Source organism: Phoenix dactylifera, unplaced genomic scaffold, assembly GCF_009389715.1.
Source record: "Phoenix dactylifera cultivar Barhee BC4 unplaced genomic scaffold, palm_55x_up_171113_PBpolish2nd_filt_p 000196F, whole genome shotgun sequence".
Classification (NCBI taxonomy): Eukaryota; Viridiplantae; Streptophyta; class Magnoliopsida; order Arecales; family Arecaceae; genus Phoenix; species Phoenix dactylifera.
This window is the reverse complement of record NW_024067720.1, coordinates 479648-486915: the sequence shown is the minus strand read 5'-3', so window position 1 is coordinate 486915 and position 7268 is coordinate 479648.

Genomic DNA, 7268 nt, shown 5'->3' with positions numbered 1-7268 from the left:
ATCAGCTAATTGATCATCAGTGCACACAAATTGAAGCGTCACATCACCATTCAGTACATGATCTCTTATGAAGTGATGTCTTATCTCAATATGTTTAGTTCTTGAATGTTGAATTGGATTTTTAGTTAGATTAATGGCACTTGTATTATCACAATTAATGGGAATTTTATCTTGTTTAATGCCATAATCTTCCAATTGTTGTTTGATCCACATGATTTGAGCACAACAACTCCCGGCTGCAACATATTCAGCTTCAGCAGTAGATAATGCAACCGAGTTTTGTTTCTTGCTAAACCATGAGATTAAGTTTTTTCCTAGGAACTGACATGACCCGCTGGTGTTTTTTCTATCAAGTTTACATCCAGCAAAGTCTGAATCTGTGTATCCTATTAAGTTCAGGCTAGATTCTTTAGAATACCATAGACCTATATTTTTTGTTCCTATTAGGTATTTAAAGATTCTCTTGACTGCAATTAGATGAGATTCGTTAGGATTAGACTGATATCTAGCACACATGCATACACTAAACATGATATCAGGTCTACTTGCAGTGAGATACAATAAAGATCCTATCATACCTCTATATAACTTTTGATCTACAGATTTACCTGATTCATCTTGATCTAATTTGCATGATGAGCTCATGGGTGTGCTGATTGACTTGTTTCCCTCCATATCAAACTTCTTAAGCATCTCCTTGATGTATTTGGCTTAATTGATGAAGGTCCCTTCTTCAGATTGTTTGATTTGAAGCCTGAGGAAATAGTTCAGCTCTCCCATCATGCTCATCTCAAACTCACTCTGCATCAAGTCAGCAAATTCTTCGCAGAGGCGATTGTTAGTAGCACCGAAAATAATATCATCAACATAAATCTGCACTAATAACATATCTTTGTTTTTCTTCTTTAGAAACAATGTTGTATCTACATTTCTCCTAGAGAACTCATGTTCTAGTAAGAATTTGCTAAGCCTTTCATACCATGCTCTAGGTGCTTGTTTCAAACCATAAAGTGCTTTGTTCAGTTTATACACATGATTAGGGTATTGATGATTCTCAAAACCAGGAGGTTGTTCTACATACACCTCCTCATTAATATACCCATTTAAAAATGCACTTTTTACATCCATTTGAAATAACTTGAAATCCTTAGAGCATGCAAATGCTAATAATAATCTAATTGCCTCGAGTCTAGCTACAGGAGCAAAGGTTTCATCAAAATCTATACCTTCTTCTTGATTATACCCCTTTGCTACTAGTCTAGCCTTATTCCTTATTACAATTTCATTTTCATCAAGTTTGTTTTTATATATCCATTTGGTACCTATAATTGAATATTCAGAAGGTCGTTCAACTAGATTCTATACCTTGTTTCTAGTAAATTGGTTTAATTCTTCTTGCATTGCATTTATCCAATTTACATCTTTTTCAGCTTCTTCTATGTGTTTAGGCTCAAAATGTGAGACAAACGCTAGATGATTATTTAAGTTCCTAAGGAAAGCTCTAGTCCTAACAGGTTGAGATGGATCATCTAAAATTAATTCCTTAGGATGCCCGTGAGCAAACCTCCAAGCCTTAGTCAGCCCATGATCCACCAAGCCTCTTGGCTTGATGATGCATTTCCAATTAATTTTTGTTCATCATCTTGTAATGTCATCTCATCAATCTTTTCTTCAAGAATTTCAGCATCATCATCAAGATTAACTCTCTTGCTAGAAGCGATATCACTAGAATCATCAAAAACAACATGTATGGATTCTTCTATAACTAGGGTTCTTTTATTAAAGATTCTATAGGCTTTACTAATTGTAGAGTACCCCAAGAATATACCCTCATCAGATTTAGAGTCAAATTTTTCTAGATTATCTTTTCCATTATTATGAACAAAACACCAACATCCAAAGACATGAAAATAGTTCACTTTTGGTTTTCTGTTTTTCCAAAGTTCATAAGGTGTTTTCTTAATAATGGGTCTCAATAAAACTCTATTTAGTATATGACATGAGGTATTGATGGCTTCTCCCCAAAAGTACTTAGGGAGGTTACTTTCACATAACATGGTTCTAGCCATTTCCTCTAGAGTTCTATTTTTCCTTTCCACAACTCCATTTTGTTGTGGTGTCCTAGGTGTAGAAAAATTATGAGTTATCCCCTTTTTACCACAAAACTCATCAAATAAATGATTTTCAAATTCGGTTCCATGGTCACTTCTAATAGCTATGACTGAAGTATCTCTAGCATTTGTTACTTCCTTATGAAATTTCTTGAAAACTGAAAATGCTTGATCCTTATGAGCTAAGAACATGACCCAAGTGTATCTAGAATAATCATCTACAATAACTAGACCATATTTATTTTCACCTAGACTTGTGGTTCTAGTTGGTCCGAATAGATCCATGTGTAGTAGTTCTAGAGGTCTAGAGGTAGAGACACAATTTATAGATTTAAAGGAGTTCCTTGATTATTTGCCAAATTGACATGCTTCACATATTTTATTCTTTTCAAACTTTAGTTTTGGCAAACCTATCACGGAATCTCTTTTAACTAGTTTTGATATTGTGTCCATGCTTGCATGACCTAACTTACGGTGCCATAACCAACTAGCATCATTATCCTTAGTTTCATTAACAACTAAATATGGGTTATGTTTGGCAAGATCCTCAAGGTCTACAACATACATATTCCCACGTCTTATTCCTTTAAAAACTAAACTATTGTCATTTGAGTTTGTTATGATGCATAGTGATGGTTTGAACATAACATCATAACTTCTATCACACAATTGACTAATGCTTAGTAGATTATGCTTAAGACCATCAACACATCGAACATTATCAATAAAGGTTGAAGGGGTAATTTGTACTTTACCTATACCAATGATGTGACCTTGGTTATTGTCTCCAAAAGTCACAGCACCTCCCTTCTTAGCTTCAAGGGTGAAGAATTGATCCTTGTCACCCGTCATGTGTCTTGAGCAGCCACTATCCAAGTACCAACAACTTTTGTCGACCTTGGCTACAAGACACTCCTACACAAGCAAATCATATAATTTTAGGTACCCAAGTTTTCTTTGGTCCTTCATGGTTAGTAATGTTGGTTCCTTTTGGAACCCAAATTCTTTTAATTTTTCTTTTAGTTTTTTCTTTCCTATAATCACATACATTTGCTTTATGTCCTAATGTTCCACAACAAAAACAGGTTATTTTCTTAGTTTTACTTTTTTCTGTTTTAACAAAGAAATTACTAAGGAGTTTTTGCTTATTTTTAGGTTTATACCCTAAACCCGCTCTATTGAATACAGCTCGTTGACTATTAAGTATCATCTCTAATTTTTCTGAGCTATATGTAAATTTTTCTACAATAGGCTTGTATTTTTCAAGTTCGAGTGTCAATTTTTGTTTTTCTATTTTCAGATTATTTAGTTCTTTTGTGAGACTCTTTTTTAAGATATGTTTATTGTTTTTAAGTTCTAATATTTCTTTGTTCAGCCTTTCGTTATCTTTAGTTAAGGAATTATTCTTTTGAATCAAGATTTGGTTGCTAGTCTTAAGTTCTGCATTTTCTTTAATAAAAACACCTTTATCCTTAACTAATGTATCATACTTACGGAGGTGAGTTTGGTTAGTTAGTTTTAATTCTTTGTTTTTAAGGTTTATTGTCTTGTACTCGTCCATTAATTCATTGAAGGCATCATATAATTCATCGAAAGTGAAATCTAAATGTGTTCCGGATGTTACCTCATTATCGTTGGCCATAAAACAAAGGTTGGTCTTTTCTTCTTGTTCCTCATCCGATGATGATGATGATGTATCGGAGTCCGATAGGGTGGAGACAAGAACTTTCTTTTTCTTGTACTTGCTCCCCTTCTTCAGCAAAGGACACTCAGCTCTGAAGTGCCCCGGCTTCTTACACTCATAACAACCGATCCCCTCATTTTCCCTTTTCTTATCTTTATCCTTGTGATAGGAACTTGAGGAGCCTCTCCTTTGATGTGAGGACTTCTTCTGGTTGATGAATCTTCTGAATTTTCTTATAAGGAGAGCCTCATCATCATCTCCCTCATTATCTTCCTCTTCACTACAACTGCTGCACGATAAATCTTTGTTAGTTGAAACAGATTTTAATGCTATTACCTTTTTCTTGTGAGAGGACTCTTCTTCATTGTGTTGTTTCATGGTGAGCTCGTGCGTCATCAGGGATCCAAGAAGCTCCTCAAGTGGAAGCTTGTTCAAGTCCTTGGCTTCTTGGATTGCTGTCACTTTGGCTTCCCATGACCTTAGTAGACAACGAAGAATCTTCCTGACAAGCTCACTGTTAGTATAATTTTTGCCAAGGCTTTTTAGGCCATTGACAATGTCAGTAAATCTAGTGAACATGCAAGTGATTGTTTCATTAGAATCCATCTTAAATAGTTCATACTTATGAACTAATATATTTATTTTGGATTCTTTGACTTGATTCATGCCCTCATGGGTCATTTCAAGTCTATCCCAAATCTCTTTTGCAGAATTGCAAGTAGAGACTCTATTGAATTCATTTCTATCTAATGCACAGTAAAGCACATTCATTGCTTTGGCATTGAGTTGTGCCTTCCTAAAGTCATTGTCATCCCAATCATTTTCAAGTTTGGGTACAGTGACACCCTCTACATAGATGGACGGGATGTATGGTCCATTTAGTATAATGGTCCACATCTCATAGTCTTGGGCTTGGATAAATATTCTCATCCTAGCCTTTCAATATGAGTAGTCGGATCCATTAAAGAATGGGGGTCTTTGGGTGGACTGGCCCTCAATGTGGGAAGATCCAAATGGGGTTGTCATTTTGATCTTTTACTCTTTGGGTAAAAGAGTTCAGGCTCTGATACCACTTGTTGCCCAGATAGACAACCCAAGAGGGGGGGTGAATTGGGTTTTAAAATAATTATTATAATTAAATGGTTTGTGAGATACTAATTAATCCTTTTCACAAGTTGATTAATTAGATGCTATGTGCAGTGAATGAAATGAAAGTAAGAGAGACAAATGCAATCACAAACACAATGATTTTATAGTGGTTCGGAGCTAACCCTTGCTCCTACGTCCACTCTCCAAGCCTCACTTGGGAATTTACTATAACCTCTCGGATTACAGCCGGTTGTTTTACAAGCTCACAACCCAACTTGTTGTTTTACGAGGTCACAACGAACTCGGTCGGTTTTTCCAGGCTCACCGACTAGAACCATCCCGATTGTTTTCCTGGGATCACAATCGAACCTTTACACCGTTGGTTTCAACCTAGGCTCACCAACAAACCTATACACCCTTGATTCAATCCCCTGATTGAATCAAGTAAAGACCAAATGGAAAGAACAAAGACAAACAGAAAAATAGAGCTTCTAAAAAGCAGATATACAGCGATATAAATAAGAAAAAAGTTAAGAGCCCTCAAACACGTTTGTGATGAAGTAGAGGAAGGCTTCTTGAATTTTGGGTCTCCTCTTGAATGTCTGGAAGACTTGAAGGCAGGAGAAGACTTCTTTAATGCTGGAAAGAGTTGGTTGAATGGAGTTAATGGCTCTCTTCCTTCTTTTCCGTTCAAATCAGTTTGCAGATGAAGGATTCTTGTTTTCTTTGAGTGGAATGTTACTTCTCTACTTTGCTACAGTCCTCTGTGGCTATTTAAGCCATTTCCTATGGAAACTAGCCGTTAGACTCACTTTACTAGCCGTTCTGCACATTCTGCACATCCTGACAATGTGTCCGTTGGGATCGGAGTCGACTCGCGCGATCTGGAGTCGACTCGGCTGTAGCAGGAGTCGACTCATGCTCTTCTGGAGTCGGCTCGGCAACTGTTCCGGATTTGAATTAAAGTGAGCTTCTCGACTGGGAGTCGACTCGACTTAACCCGAAGTCGACTCGCCAAAACTTGGAGCTGACCTGGCATTTTTGGAGTCGGCTCATCCCATGGAATCCATAGAGCCATTCTTCAACTTGGCTCACTCGAGTCGACTCGAAAATTCTGGGAGTCGACTCGGCGCTCAGACCCCGAACTCCCGATTTTCTGTCGTTTGGCTCGTGCAGTCTTGGAGTCGACTCGAACTGTTCCGGAGTCGACTCGGCTCTCAGTATCCGAAAAATAGCTTTCTGTCTTTTTGGAGTAGCGCTGCCTTGGAGTCGACTTGAACTGTCTTGGAGTCGACTCGCGTCTCAGAGACAACAATACTGTCTTCTGTCTTTTTGGGGTTGCGCTGTCACGTAGTCGACTCGGGCTTTGCAGGAGTCGACTCGGCTCACAGTGTCCGAAAATTGCTCTCTGACTTTTGCCTTGTATAACACTGAGAGTCGACTCTTGCTTTCTTTGGAGTCGACCTGCCAACCATCGGAGTCGACTCGCGTTCCTCAGGAGTCGACTCGGCTCTCAGGGTCGAAAATTGCTCTCTGACTTTTTGTCTGTAACTCCCTGGAGTCGACTTATACTACTCCGGAGTCGACTCGGTAAGCATCGAAGTCGACTCGCGCACTTCAGGAGTCGACTCACTGACAGGTTTTGAGTTGAGTCTTTCTGTTCGTCTGTCAGTTCTCAGTCGGGGTCGACTCATAACGTTCCGGAGTCGACTCGAGCCTGTGCCAATGCTTCTGATACGCCTGGAGTCAACTCGTAATATCCCGGAGTCGACTCGAGTCTCAGACTTTGGTTCAACTTGACTTCTTAACTTATCCAAAATATCTTGAACCAAATCTAGATGCACTTAACCATAAATTTATAAAATTTTCACTGAAACACTAGATTGAATTCATTAGTAAACATAAGATATACTCAAATGTTTTGAGCTCATCAAAATCAAATAGGGTTATGATCAATCACTCCACACCTCTTGGTATCTTTATAGATCGATCAGCAAGTTGGAGAGTAACCTTGGTGGGTTTAAGTTCCCTAAGTCCTAATTGTTCATAAGCTGAATAGGGCAGTAAGTTAACACTTGCACCTAAATCAAGAAGGGCTCCTTGTATCCTGAAGTTTCCTATGATACAAGATATGGTAGGACAACCAGGATCTTTATACTTAGGTGGGGTGTTGTGTTTGGGAATAGCACTCACCTGTTCAGTTAGAAAAGCTTTCTTTTGTACATAAAGCTTTCGCTTTATGGTACAAAGATCTTTTAAAAATTTGGCATAAGATGGGATCTGCTTAATGGCATCTAATAAAGGAATGTTAATCTTTACTTGTTTAAAGATATCCAGAATTTCTTGGTCAGGTATTCCCTTTTTAGCTGCAAGCAAGCGCTGAG